This window comes from Diadema antillarum, unplaced genomic scaffold (genome assembly GCF_040938485.1).
Source record: "Diadema antillarum isolate AM-2024a unplaced genomic scaffold, OU_Dant_1.0 seq00000028_RagTag, whole genome shotgun sequence".
NCBI lineage: Eukaryota > Metazoa > Echinodermata > Echinoidea > Diadematoida > Diadematidae > Diadema > Diadema antillarum.
The window spans coordinates 553,027-569,023 of record NW_027271144.1 but is presented as its reverse complement, the minus strand read 5'-3'; the positions used below and the strand labels follow the sequence as shown (position 1 = coordinate 569,023).

The window sequence follows — 15,997 nt, the reverse complement described above, 5'->3', positions numbered from 1 at the left end:
AGCCATTAACAATTTCCATGTATTGATCCTTACTCTATTACCAGGTACATGCTTTGTAGAGATAAACACCCTTTTGTAAGTACACACTCTCTTCTGGAATTTAGATAGGAAGAGGTATCGAAAATGCTAGGATTTCCCCCTTTGATCTTCTTACCACAGCGCCAACGGTCGTCGACCCGGACCTCGGGACTATGGAACTCAGAGTGTACAGTAACTTCACTGTCTACTGCCCCATCCGTGGGGGAATAAGTAGATGGTGGATGAAGCGAACGGCTGGCGGCCCTGTCCTGCCGTCCGACAGCCCATCGCCGATTCTGCGTTTCGAAAACTTCGGGACGGAAGACCAGGGCTACTACTTCTGCGAAGCATCTCCCGGCAATGGGTCTAGCGGCAACGGGGAGAACGTGGTTACCACTGACATGCTTCTGACGCTGAGGAGTATGTGATGCTGTGATCTCATTGATAATTATTGATTGTGTACATAATATCATCATAGAAAATTTCAGCATTTGATAGTTATTTTTTTCTGGGATAGTGAAAGACTTGGCTTTCCTCTTTAAGAAAGCAGGGAAAGTTATGATATCATTAACACATCAAATCATAGTAAGCTGTCGTAAGTGGAAGGAATATTGTAGGCTTGCTTTACAGCTTGTGGAATTCTCTTCCTATTTTCTCTTTATGGTCGCCCTGCAGTGACGTAATGAACTGTCGGTAATTCTCATTCGGCAATGATGGCACCAAAACTTTAAAAATTTCATAACTTTTGAACGGATTGTCCGATTTTCCTCAAATTTTCATTGATGTGTTCTGCTGATATTGTTACATTTACTTACTCAACGGGTATATTTGGGTATCATTCTTCTTTAAATGGAGCTATTGGCGCAGGGCTTTTGGCACACAGATAAGTCAGAATGCCAGCTGGCTTTACGTTTGTTCTTGCGTTCTTATGATGTAAGCTAATTCATGCATGTTTTCAGGCAGGGTATGTTCTTGTTAACCCGGTGGCTTTCTAGAGGCCTACCTGGGCGTGGCGGCGGCGGGTGCATGCGATCGGCTAATTCATGGATGCTTCTTCTCGTTGGGCCCCATTGACGAATTTTCTTTCATTAACCTGTACATTGGTATGATACTGCTGTACTTTATACATGTAAAATTTGCATGCACGCGCTGTTGCTATGTCAAGTGGGCCTGGGCGAGCTGTCGCACTGCCAAGAGCGACTTCATCCTTGCTCGAAAGGGGTTCTTCGGGTTGCCAGTGACAACCTCTGTTGAAGTAGTATGCGTGAAGTAAACGAGCGGGTTTATTCGACTGTATGCAGTTCGCTTTTATTGCGTAATGCTTTCGGGCAGGGTATATCCTTGGCGACCCAATGGCTTGCCGGAGGTCCGCCGGAGGCCTACCTGAGCGTGGAGACGATGGGTGCATGTGGTTAGCTAATTTTTAGATTTCCTTTCCATGGGGCCTATTAGTATTGACGAATTTCCTTTCATCAGCTGTACATTGCAACGGTCCTGTGGAACTTGTTCACTGTGCACTCGTCGTCGCTATGTCGGGTGGGCCTGGGCGGGCTTTCGGACTGCCAAGAGTTATTTTGTCCTATTTTCCCTTTCATGCACAACCCTTTATTGTATCTTTGCTAGTAAGGAGTTACTTGAATATTTGAAAAAGAAAACATGAAAAAACACAGATAAGTGTTTAAATTGTTTGTACCAAAGGAATGGCTTTATATGGTGTTGAAGTAATAATCATGTATTTCATCCATCCTCTGTATAATTATGTTGCTTAGAGAAATCAATAGATTCTATCATTTGAAAAAAAAAGAAAAGAAAAAAAAGAATGCCAGATGGGACCTATAACCCTGTGCAATGCCATCGAAATTGTGGTTCCATGATTCCTCATCCTATCAGAGTTTGTTCTGATCTTATTACAAACCTCAGCTGTTGTACCATAATTGTGTTTTGCCTGCCTTTTTCTTTCCCTTTTCTAGATGTCATCACCGTCGGGTTTTCCATAACCTTTGACACCGAATTCATTGCCGTCGATGACCCATCGTTCCCAAGGTACCAATTCCAAAATTGGGTAAGTCTCTGAAAATGGCATCAAATGACGGTTCTTCAGTAATTACTAGGATTATGATTTCAGTCATAATTCTTTATGTTATTGCAGGAGGCAGAACCCGGAATAACTAACTCTCAGGAAACCATGCAAGCGCAAATAATTATGAAGCCAAAAATTAATAGTAATATCAGGCGGATGTTCTTCATATCAATGTGTACGTGAAGTCAGCTAGTTGTTCACTTCTCTGAGGTAATGAGAACTTACCCCTGTGGAATTAACATCGATCATTAATATCTTGGGCAAACATACTCGGCGGCATTTTAATATCTCTCAAACAGAATATTGGTTCCATGACATTTTACTCGTGCCAGAAGTGCTCCCATTAAGATATCTGCAGAGTAGACCCAACATGAATTTATATCCACAAATATCCAGTAACCCTAATCCTAATCACCACGTCAAGCCCAAAACCCTATCACAACTCTAACCCTATCCTAAGTCCTTGGAGAAAATAAGACCGAGGGCAATATTTCGTTTCTGTAGTTCATGTCAAGTTATAGATGCTTCTTAAATACTACAGCCTAGTAACGAAGTATTTCATTCACTCTCCTGCTCTTTCCCATTAAGTTCCATAGGCAGAAATTCACTCTCTGTTGCAAGATGGGGCAGGCCTCGGGCAAGCTTTGAGGTTGTTTAGGGCAACTTTAGTGACTAAAGGATGCATAAAATCTGAATACATTACAGAACCAGTCTAACTGTCGCAAGTTAGTCAGAAGGATCACACTACAAAAATTGCATTTTTGTAGCTAATATAGGATTTCCCCCTTTGATCTTCTTACCACAGCGCCAACGGTCGTCGACCCCGACCTCGGGACTATGGAACTCAGAGTGTACAGTAATTTCACTGCCCACTGCCCCATCTGTGGGGGAATAAGTAGATGGACGTCAGAGAATCTAAGCTCTAATGCTAGGCTGACACTTGCACGACTGTTGGCCACGATTTTGTCGTGGCAAGTCGTGACATTTTGGGGCACGAACTGGGAGGCTCCCGTACTGTTCACGACTAGTTCACGCATAGTTCACGACGAGTTCACGAATAGTTCACGAATGCGTGCCCATCAGTGTCCACAATGACACGAACTGGCATGACGAGTTCACGAATAGTTCACAAATGCGTGCCCATCAGTGTCCACAATGACACGAACTGGCACGACGAGTTCACGCATACTTTGCGCATAGTTTACGCACTTCCCGCATTGGCACGACGAGTTCGCGCAATTCGGACGGTGTCGTGGCCGACTTGGGGGTGGGTGAGGGGACTTTCTTGCGTTTCTTGCCCTATGAGCCTATATACCCCCGCACCGACGCGAGCGCCACTGTCGCGCAGTAGTCATGAACTGCTCGTGAACTGTTCGTAAATTGCTCGTGCCATGTGCAAACTGTTAGTGAAGTGCGTAAACTAGTCGTGAACTGCTCGTGGCATCAATGTGTGAAGTACACATGACCGTGTCTGTGGGAAGGCACGGCCACGCTGCGACGCGCACCAATTCGTGAACATGTGAACCACTCGTGAACTCGACATGAGCTATTCGTGAACTATTCGTGGCAGTTCGTGATAGTCGTGGCATGGCGCGCACTGCCACGCACTGGCACGCATCCTTCATTTTTTTTTAAAGAATTATGCGAAATAATGTCGGGGGAGGGCCGTTCCTTCCGCCCCCGGGCTATTACATGTAGGTTTAAGGGTTGTGTAGGTAGAAATGCTCACTTTGCACGATGGTATTATTGTTTCTGCGATTATTATATGTACTGTATTTCGATGTATTGTATTTGATGTACACGTCGCTAATGTATACTTACCGGCGCGAGATTGATACAATTATGGTACAACATTGACGCAACATGATACCCCAGAGACTAATTGATCCAAGTGAATGATTTCGACATCGAAAGGTTTTTCCACTTTTTGTTGTTTCTTTGTATACATTTCATATTCCTTCATCCGCCTCATCCCATCATACTCGACAATACATTAGGTGCGAGATGCCTTAACTTCTGGAAATGGCGGCAACGGGAAAGTTGCACGATCTCTGGTGGGCGGAGACCCGAGGCAGTTTGGTTACGACATTCCCTTTATTGTCAACACACGCAACGGCAGCATGATCGTGGACTACCAGGCGAGCGTCAGTGGCTCCGACTGGGCCAACGAGACGGAGCTCGTGTTGGCCATGACCGATCTCCTCGTGGAGTACATGAACAGTACGGTGATCTCCCCGCCCGTGGTGCCAGGATCGATCGTAGTCGGGAGTGTGTGTGAGTGTTACCGCGGAGCGCGGAAAGACTTACTTAATCCCAGAGTGCATAAATAATCCCAGCGTATGCATTCTTCTTCTAATGTCATCCCCACTAAGTTCTTTTTGACCATTGCTTATCATGCAGAGTAAAGATAATAAATGATTATTGGCATAACTGGAGATAAAAAGGATCATGACTAGGCCTTCTGGGCTTTCTTCCGACACTGCTAAAGAAGAAAAAAGAAAATATGACCTTACCACCACCATCATAATTCTGTTCAACGATTCTACAAAAAGAGTTCTTGCATCCAATTACGGGACGTCATGTTCTTGTATCACCATTTTCGGTAAAATGAAGATGTTCATTGAAAACTCCTTCTAGTAGGCCTATGTGTCGATAGACCATAAACCACTTTAAAAAAACTTATGGGGAATGTAATATTTTAAGAATCATATTCATCTAAAAAAATTTTTGTCCGTCGAGCCCCAGTCCTAAGTCATTTCGTTTTAACACTTTAATCCTTAGCGTCATGCCCAGCCTCTGCAGTCGAAGGATCATCTGGAACACTGACCTTCCCATCAGCGGCGTTGGACGAGGTTGCAAAACAGCGTGGGAACTCTGCCCCAGAGTATTCGGGCAACGGTAATATCACCTCAAAAAACGTAAACTGACATTTTTTACACACAGGTAGCCCCATGATATCCCACACATAATTTAAATCATAATTATTTCAAAAGGAAAACTGCATCATAGCCCTTGTATACCTACAAAAAAACTCTTTAAATTGGAGATCTTTTTTTTGAAGGGGAATTGTGATGACTAATATCATTCAGCCCTTTTATCACAGTTTGATGAATTGTTTGGATGTTAAAGGTGAAAAAAAAAAAATGATTTTGCAGAAATTGTCTTCAAATTGACAAGCAGAAAACGATTTTTTTTTGCTCAGTATACTATTCATCAAAACATTTTAGGGCAGATACGTAATTGATAAGGCTTGTCTGCCTGTACTCTTTTTTCTTTTATTAAGATCAAGGATTCGATTTTGTGATACTCATAGCCCGCGAGTGGTAGGGACTAATAATAGCAGAGTTTGATATTACAGATTTTTGGCTATAGAGACGATGATAAAGATGATAATGAAAGACATCGACGTTGATGGTGGTAATGATGGTGACGGTGATGATGATGATGAGGAGGAGGAGGAGAGAAGAAGGAGGGACGCTCTTGATCATGATCATGATGATGATAATGATGGTGGTAGTGGTGGTGGTAGTGATGATGATAGTGAGGAGGAGGAGGAGCATGATAAATGATTTCATATGGTGGGAGGTGGGGTTGTGCCGAATAATGAAATAGGTGATAATAATGAAAATGATCATACGGTGAAAATTATGATAATGGTAATGATGGCGATGGTGATGATTGTAGTGATGATGACGATATTGATCATGAAGACTAAGGTGATGAGGAGGAGAAAGATTGTGATTATTCTAATATTGGTTTGATAATGATGAATATGATAGTGGGGATGGTCAATGGTGGATATACGATGATGAAGATAAACAGCAGCAATGGCTGTGATTATGATGATGATGACTATGATGATGATGATGATGACGACGATGATGATGACGACGAGGACGATGATGATGATGATGATGATGAAGATGAAGATGAAGATGAAGATGATGGTGGTGGGGATGGCGGCTGCAATTTTTTTTTTATCACCATTCTTCCACAAAAATAACCCCCCTTTTGTTTTCTACCCCTTCGTACTTCTTTTTCCAGCCCATCTTCCTCGCGCCACGCGAGTGTGCCGAGGGGACTTCATATCGCCGGCAAGCTGGGGCCGATCCCGTGATGACAGATTGCTTTCCGGAAGATGAGAAACAGCGACGAGGTCTTAATGGATATTGCTAATGTAAGCTCCCGCCACTCGTTTATATTAATTGCATCATGGGTCAAGACAGCTGTTCTCATTCATACACCTCTTTCTCATGTTTTTTTATGTACAACCTTCGTACCTTAGGTCTATGAAGTTGCGTAATAGGAAACCTGGCAAGCAGAATTGGACCGTATGCATTTTGATGAAAAGATGTTGCTAATGCGAGTAAAAACACCAACACTTAGCGCAGCCCAGTAATGAAGATATATATATTACTTTTTGGTTCGGGGGAGTTATGTGACACACATGTCTAAATAACTTGATAACATGTCTTTAGAGAGACGATATTTGCGTCAGTAACGTCATTCGTTGTACTTCTACGGAATGCCATAATGGACGACCATTCTATTTTTGCCGATTTATGACGTGCAATTCGCGAACATGTATCATAACGTGTGACGAAATCCTGTCCGTCTTTTCCAGTTGTTGTTGTTTTTTTTAATTGTCGCTTCAGTTTGATGGATGACGTGGGAATGAGATATTTCGCGGGGACATTATGAAAACTACATATTATGATTAAACCGTATGCAATATACATATTATATAGATGATGACTGGCGGGGGGAGGGAACATACCGAATGTTCCACCCGAGGGGTTTGAAATGCTATTGAGGGAGGTTATAAGTCCCGAGACGAAGTCGAGGGACTTATAGCCTCCCGAAATAGCATTTCAAACCCTGAGGGTGAAACGTTTGGTACATGTTCCTGACAACAAAAGTCATCATCTGTTATATTATATGGGTTAGTCAAATACGTCAACGTCAACCACCAGCACAACGCACTCGATCGCTCGCATCGCTGCGCTCGATCGCGCAGAGCCAAATTCACTGTGCGCGCGCGGTCCTAAGCCTTCTGTCATTTGTTACGTGAAAATGTTTTCCCATGAGAGAACATTCACAAGAATGTTCGCCCATGGGCGAACATAACGAATGTACCTCCATCACGTGACTGTGTTCAGCCAATCACTAACCGGTATTTAACTAACCCATTTAATATTGCTCTTTGTCGTCAGGGTCCTTGTCTCTATTGTTTTTCTGTCAAGCAAATTCACACACATACACACACACACACACACACACACACACACACAAATGTTTTGCAAGAAGACGATAATTTTCTGTGCGTGTCTAAGAATGCATACAGTTACTTATCTTTTCCATGACGACGTTGGTTTCTTTAGACGCCCGTGACTAGGGAAAACGTGACCGCCTACACCAACGATCTGGTCGATGCCACCAACCAGTCTTCAACTATTACTTCCGAGGGACTGGACGCCGTCGCGACTTCCCTCCAAAATGTGGTCGCAGTTCGCAACGGGTCCGAAGAGGTAACAAAATGTCCTTGCTCTGTTGATTTCGAATGGTAAACGTGCAATATTTATTCTTTTTAATCATGGTACGCATATAACCTGTTTGTGGCTTGCAAGCAAACCTTAGTGGGCAAACGGGTCTATGTTCCGTTTAGTCACAGAATAGATCAAAGGATGATGCGTTACATTTGAAAGTAAAGTCCGCGCGAACGTTTTACGCGAGAGTATATACCCGGAATGTGATCCGAGGGAAAAAGAATGAATAAAAATAATTATTATCATTTCAATTCTATTTTTCAAAGACAAAAATCTCTTTCAAAACAGAGTGCGATACTTTATAGTAAAACTATGAATACCACGAAACATTCCAGTTAAAAGGCAATGTCTCGAAATTACTTTCTGGTTTTTTTTTTCTTCACGACATAATAGCCGTGACATTCAGACTGTCAAAAAACCGAGTTATAGTTTGATATACTACTAGTTATAGTAGTTGTGTTCTTTCTGTTTCTCACATAATTATGTCGCAAAGTGTAGCCCAGTCCTTGGGATGGTCACAAAGAAAATATTTTGATACCTTCATATGTCGTTGCATATACAAAAATTACAACAATTAGAAAGTAAGAATTTAAATTCGTCCTTCGGTATGCTTTAGGCCATCATGGATATCACAAAATCTGTTTCCCTTTAAATGGAGACACTGGGCTGTCATGTTGACCGTGGTTTGATAAGTCATACAGTGATGATTATTATTAAAAGGTTCATTTTGGTGTTATTTGGTCCAGTAACTAGCAACCATGAAAGTGTTATGGAATGCCCTCTTGGTCGTCATGCAGACATAAATTTCTTGGAATTTCATTCAACAATGCTGTTCTGAGCTATACAGGAATCGTGAATTGTTTCAGATTTAAAATACTACGTGTATATGTCCTCAGGGTCCAACCCATCCCTGTCAAAGAAAAATAGCAAGAAAGATGACAATGCATCTCTCACAAAGGGTGACTATATTTATCTATTCGCACCTCAAAACTGATGCAGGTCACAAGGAACGTCATTCAGATCGTGGACAACGTTCTAGATGTCGACACTGATGAGTACCTGGACTCACTGGATGTCGCAGCACCAACGAGAATCCTTGACTCCCTGGAGGAGCAGGTGAGCCTCTTCCAGCTCCAGGACGGCGGCGGAACAAACCTCTCCGTGGTCGATCGCCATCTGGCCGTCACAGCCATCAGCGTGCCGAGGAGGTCCCTCCGTGCTGGCCTGGGCTTCGCGACGCTCATTGACGACGACCAGGAAGTGTTCTCTCCGACGGACGTGTTGGGGGTCAACGATACCATGATCATCTATGACCCCGAGGAGCTGCCCAAGAACGATGTCGAGGCCTCTATACTGTTGCCTAGCGTCGTCTTAGACTTTATACCCCAGGAAAAAGAAGGTATTCTATACTTGTCATCAGCTGCATGATTGCATACAGAGACGTCCCCATGCAAATTACCCTGTCATTATCATGTTATGTGGAAATTATAGCGATGTACAGAATGAAGCAGTACATAACATATTCATAAATGATGTATGTTCATCATTACAATGTTTTGTTATCTAATACAGTCGTGTAAAATCTGTCTGAGTTGTTTAGATGAAACATTATGTGTCAGTTTACTTCGTGTTATTGAATCTACGGAAATTTTGATCAATTTGGTTATTTTGGAAGAAGTTATGAATAAGAATTACAAAAGTATATAATAGGTGAAAAGTTAGCTCGATAGATTATGGCTAAAATAGAGACGTGGTGTTATTCAAAATGATAATATGTAAGAATATTAATTCATAAGAACATTAATAGATGAATAGATAAACAAAGATACATACATATTCATACATATTAGGGCGGTGAGTTGGCTCAGTCGGTAGCGCGTCTGCCTCACGACCCTAAGGGCCTGGGTTCGAACCCGAATCTGGACTGAGCAATGTTGTGTGTAAGCATACTGTCCCCTCTAGCAAGAGGCAAAACACTCTGTCCCTCGGATAGGACATGAAATGGAGGTCCCGTGTATGAGAGAGTAACAACTCATGCACGTAAAATGTCCCGCTTCATTCATTCATCGCAAAGAGCAGGGTGTTCAACCCGGTGAAGTTGTTCCACCCCTCATCCAACTGGACCCCATGGGCTATCCAGCCATCTTCTAAGAAGGAATTGAACAACAACAACATCAACAGATAAACAGACTGACACATACTTACATACAGGCACACACACATTAACACTTAATGCATGCATACATCTACTTTCTGACTTCTTTGTCCCATTGTGTCCTCTCCCCTCCCCAGATGTGCCCGTCAGCTTTTTCATCTTCCAGACCAGCAAGCTCTTCCTGAGCACAGATGGTCAGACTGTGGTCACCACACCGGGCTACCGCCAGGCCGTTGGGTCCCGCGTCATTTCGGCCACTGTCGAAGGCGCGGTCGTACAGAACTTGCCTCCCGGTGAAGAGGTGGAATCCTACTTCTTGGAGCTGAATGTGAGGAGGACTTCCTGTCTTATTATCCCGTTACCTCCGAGATTCTGTAATTCCCATGAGTTAACACACGGCCTACCCGATACCCGTAGACAACGGGTTCATCTTTTTTGTGTGCATCGAGTGCCAATAGGCTTGGACAACCCTAAATTGTAGTAGGACTTCACATTTTCCTCAGTCCTTGGCGCAAAAATTGCTTAAAGTATAACTTTGGTAATACTGATAATAACATCTTCATGTCTACCTGTAGTGTAGATTTCGAACGTGAATTCATCTCGACAAGAATGATAATGATACTCAGCTATCTGCACTGACCTTTTCAGTATGCCTACACGCTGTTCTTTCACAAACCTCTTGCTTGTAATCTCGACCCCATATTACCGAGTACCCAGGTATAACCAGGTATACGTAGGGTATTATAATAGTCAGAGGTGTGCGTGCTCTTAAGGATTCGAACATAATAATTCTGTTTAAGAGAACGGCGTTAAAGGGTGCTCTGGAGGATTCGAGCATCTGTTCATTAAAGAGACCGGCGTTAAAGGATGCTCTGGAGGATTCGAGCATCTGTTTATTAAAGAGACCGACCTCGGGCTCCCGCTAAATCACAAGCCTAAATTTCAACTGAGCAACAGTAATGATGACGCAAAACATTTACTTGTTCTTTAACTCTTCTACGCTGCTCGTATGAATTTAATCCAAGGTTACGGACGAAGACGAAACCGTAGATAACAGAAGCTGCGTATTCTGGGAAAAGACAGCGAACGGAGGTCGCTGGTCAACGGAAGGGTGTCGGCGTGAGGATCTCCCAGGCATCCACAGAATCCGATGTGTGTGCGACCATCTGACCAGCTTCGCTGTCCTCTTGGTGAGTGCTCCATCATCCCCGGTCGGTGGTGTTCCGACGTGATATCCATACACTGCTGACAAGGATGATGATCATGATGGCAATGGTGATGGTGATGATGACGATGACGATGGTGATGATGGTGATGGTGATGGTGATGATGATGATGGTGATGATTGTGATGATGGTGGTGATGATGATGATGATGACGAAGACAACGAAGATGATGATGGTGGTGGTGGTGGTGATGGCTACCAGTGTTGATAGTCATACTAATGATAATGATGATAAAATTGGTCATATGATTTAATTGTGTTGTTTTGGTTGAATAGTATCATTATTAGAACCTATGTCATTATAATTAATATTACTGTCGTTTATATCTTCGATATCTTCGATATCACTAACACTTTGGAAAAGAAAATTATATTTAATCACCATCCTTCAACATTATCCGTTTCAGAGTCAAAAGCGTAAGTATCTCCAATGTTTGTGAAATACAACTTGACTTTAATTAAAACAGCGCTGTATGTGACACAATGGTAATACGCTGGAAGAAAAAGAGAGACTGGCAACATGATGAGAACTGATGGTCATCTTATATCCAAATCTAAGGATTATGATATCCATTGTTAATCTCGAGGTAATAAAGCTGATGACGTCTGTCAATCATCTTACCTGCCTCTGAAGCGATGGGATATATGAAGTTAATGATGCAGTCATACTCCTCCGATATCTTGTACAATGGTAGGCACCGTCAGTACAAACAGTAAATATGTTGGCGTTTTCGCTAATCCAGCTGACTGCGTCTTTTTATATTGTTCAATGTTTTATCTGTATTCTCACGTCAGGATATATCTGGTGATATCGGGATCTACGCTCTGGATATCTTGGGCACAATCGGCTGCATCGTATCTATCGTGTGTCTTGTAATTATGCTGTTGACCTACCTGTGTGTGGCGTAAGTGTGACTATTTTCTTTTCATGGCTTTGATATAAAGTGTCACTCAAACAGGGGCAGAGAAAGCAAAACAAACCAAACCAATTTAGTTTGGCAATAATCCGATACATACAATTTCGTTGATCAGAGTAAAAGGGGAAAAATAATATCTCTTGATATATTGTAGGTAATACGAAATGAATTAAAAGGATTTTAGGGTGCTGCACCATTAAACTTTGACCGCCGCGCCGTCAGTTTAGTGGCGGTGTTTCCAGCCGCAAAAACTTCGAATAAAGGAGTGCTCATCTCACAGGCTCTTTTCAAGCTATAGGCATATACTTCGTGATAAATTTACAAAGCATGTTATTACATATTCTTTTCTGCGTTCCTTTCCTACCAACATGAAAAAATTGGAGATGAGTACGAATCCCAATGGCCCTTATAAATGAAATAATGAGCATGTGCGTTTGCTTTTCAACATATAGTAGAGTAGGCCTGTTTCAATCAAAACTGTCTTCATTGTTCATGGCGGATGTTAATTTGCCATGGTTTCAGTTTGAAATAGCTAATAGAATTTTATATACAAATAAGATTTTGAATAGAATTGGGTTGGTTGAAAGAAAAGAATGTTCTTTTTGTAATGTGTATGTTGAGACTTCAATAAATTTTTTGAGTGAGTGTCAATAGGTTGACAGATTGTGGGTTGAAGTAAGAGAATGGATTAATGCTAACGCGGGGTTAGAAATAACATTTCCGATGGAAAAACACTCTAAATTCGGTGGATTAAAAAGTAATCTAATAAGACCATGAGGAGGGACAAATCCACGTGAGATTACAATTTTCAATGTAATTGATTTAAAAATGGAATCTATTAGATTTTGAATTAATAATCTTATTTGGATTTGTCCCTCCTCATGGTCTATTAGATTACTTTTTAACCCAACGAATTTAGAGTGAATGAATTATTTGGTTTTGGGGGTATTAACAATTCGGCACCGAATTGTATTACTATGCTTGTGAGACATGACATTTATGTTTGTAAAATAAAAAGAAAAATACCTCGTTTTGATTTGTGTAAAGATAGTATAAGGGAGTATTACGATACAGAAAAATGTATTGCAAAAAGTAGTCATAAGTTGCCTTTCAGAAACAATGGTATCTGTTTGGACACCTGTTTTCTTGTTATGTAGCAAATCATTATGGTTTGAGTTCCGATATTTTATTGGTTGTTTTTCAAAGTATCAAATTTGAAATATTATGATGTATTATGTGTTCAGTTGAATATAATTATGTTTGATGCAGAATGATAAATATCTCAGTGGAAAAAAAAAACTGTCTTCAATTTGATGTCGCGCAGAAACTTCCGTAAGAGGCAACCACAGCGGATCCATATCAACCTTTGCGTCGCCCTTCTGGGCCTGTACTTGATATTCGTCATCGGTATCGATCGACATTCACCGACCTCGGGGTGCATCGCCATCGGGTTCCTCATCCACTACTTCCTCCTGGCCTCGATGGCGTGGATGTTGGTCGAAGCCGTGTACATGTACGTCCTCTTCGTCACTGTCCACAGCGGCACCGTGTCCAAGTTTCTACGAATAGCTACCGTATCAGCCTGGAGTAAGCACTGGCAGCCGTCAAGGCGTTTGTTTGTTTGTTGTTTGTTTGTTGTTTACTTATGTTTTTATGTCCTTTGCTTGTTTACCAATGTTTTATGTCCTTTTTTACTCTCTCTAATTCTATTTGTTGATCTCGCTTTTCTTTCACTCTCTCACACACAGACATTTTCTTTTGCTCTTTGTTTTCTTTTCTTTTCTTTTCTTTTCTTTTCTTTTCTTTTCTTTTCTTTTCTTTTCTTTTCCTTTCTTTTCCTTTTTCTTTTCTTTTCTTTTCTTTTCTTTTCTTTTGTCACTGTCTGGTTTGTCAGTCTGTTTCCTTCTGTCGTGCTTGGTCTTCTGTTTTTTTCGCAAAGAAGTCGCTCTTGGTTTTCCTGTTTGTTTGTCTTTCACGTTTCGTCTTTCTGTACCTTTTGAGTTAGGGCGTGTTCTATATACATTGTTTGCTAGGCGATCTTATTTTGTTCGCCGAAAAGACAAAAAGCTCAACATCGCTGAAAATAATCACTACAGGATTGACCATGTCAATTTTTTACGTTGTCGGCACGCCAAAATAAACGAATATTCTGCTATCACTTCAGTCGTGGAGATTTCATAGTCAAATTGCAACCTGCAAGGCTCTTCAATACCAATAGTGAATGGATTTTGAGCTGCGTTTAAATAGTAGCTTCAATCTGAATGTGTAAAGCCACTTGTGGAGACAGCATTTGCCCAAAACAAGGCTCTGGTCAATCAGCAAACAAACAAAAAACAAAACAAAAGAAAAGAAAAAAATCAACTCCTTCAGGAAAAAAAAAAAAAAGCTCCACCTACACTTTGTGGCGGAGGCATAAAAACAACGCCAAAGCAAAGCAAAACCGCTCCACGCAGGAATCATTAAAGTGAACAAAAAATAGAGTTGTTAATCTTTTTACTGCTGCTGTTTTCTGTGAAAATTTACAGCAAAATGATGCTCGTTCTCAACAATTTATTTCTATTTCACCATGTTATTATATAACTTCATAATGAGAAGAGAACAGAATCACAAACAAAGCTGTAAATCCCATGTAGATCTTCAGTCATAGAAGCTGACTTCTTGTTCTTTCTGTTCCATTTTGCAGTCCCTCCGTTGGTGGCGTGTGTCGTTATTGTCGTGGTAGACAAAAACCTCTATCTAGGGGACGGAACTTAGTGAGTATACCTATTTTCTCATTCTTCAAAATCACGAACTATAAATACTGCAAAAATTTATACGAATTCGACACTGTTTTTCAACGATAAGAGTTTCATAGTAGTGATAATAATAGCATGTATTGAAGAAAGTCTTCATTGATGGTTTGTTGAAGAAAAATATGTTCGACGTTTCATTTGTACATGTCCAGAGTAGTTTTAGTTCGTTTTTCTGTAAAAGCGCTCTCTGAATCTTTTGTAAAATCACGCATGGCTTGTGAAATGCGTTCTTCATAATGATCGCTTCACAGTTTCCTATTTGCTTATTCTCCAACTATACATTTACAGTAGTAAATTCGTATGTTCTGTTGCGCTGTTTATTTTATTGTATAAACTATATACCCATAAATTCAAATTATATTTAGAATCGTGTCCAAGTACTGACATAATATAGCTACTTATAACTTTAGAACAGAAACACATTAATGTTGGACCTATTGTCCATCTCGACATTTCCAGCTGTTTCGCTACGGCCGGTCCTGCCATTTACTACGGCGTCATGCTACCCGTGGGACTCGTCCTCATCACCAACTGCGTCATCTTCGTGCTGGTCACCTACCGGCTGACGTGCGGCCGGTGGTCGCTCTCCGCCAACAAGAACCAGGACAGCAAGAAGAAGCGGCAGGAGTGCTGGCGACTGCTGCAGGACCTCATCGCCTTCACCATCTTGCTGGGACTCACGTGGGTCTTTGGTTTTCTCGCCATAGGGGACGCCCGCTTCGTTTTTAACGTCCTCTTCCTCGTCTTCAACTCGCTGCAGGGTCTCGGCTTCTTCTTCATGTTCGGCCTGCGGCAGAAGGGGATCCGTGACTACTGGCTCCGCCTGCTATGCTGCAGGTGCCATGAAGATGCCAAGGGCAGCCGCCGTTCCGACCCTTACACGAAGACGAAGCCGACGACGAAATCGACGAACTCCTCGGCGAACACACTGGACACGAAAAATGGACAGGGTACAGGTTCTCGCGATCCAAACAGTGAGACGATCGCACTGCATAGCCAAGGATCGGTTGCTAGCTCCTTCACGTAGATGAAACACAAGCATTCATCACACCTTATTTCTTAAACTTACGACAACACATGCAACATATACAGGGTCACAACTTTTTAAAACAGTACCACATTTCATTTTAACCAACACTGAGCACTTTTTAAGCATTTTGATCTTATACATTCGACAGAGAGTTTGAAATGTTAAAAGTGTATAAAGTGGATAGCAAAATCAGGAGCAGGACAGTCCGTAAATATTTGACATGAAATGACATAC

General features: G+C 41.7%; 1 pseudogene; it reads left to right on the top strand.

Annotated features, from left to right (window-relative positions):
• The window catches only part of LOC139725227 (uncharacterized), a 43,472-nt pseudogene extending 27,712 nt beyond the window's left edge, over positions 1–15,760 (top strand).
• Positions 15,761–15,997: the final 237 nt, after the last annotated feature.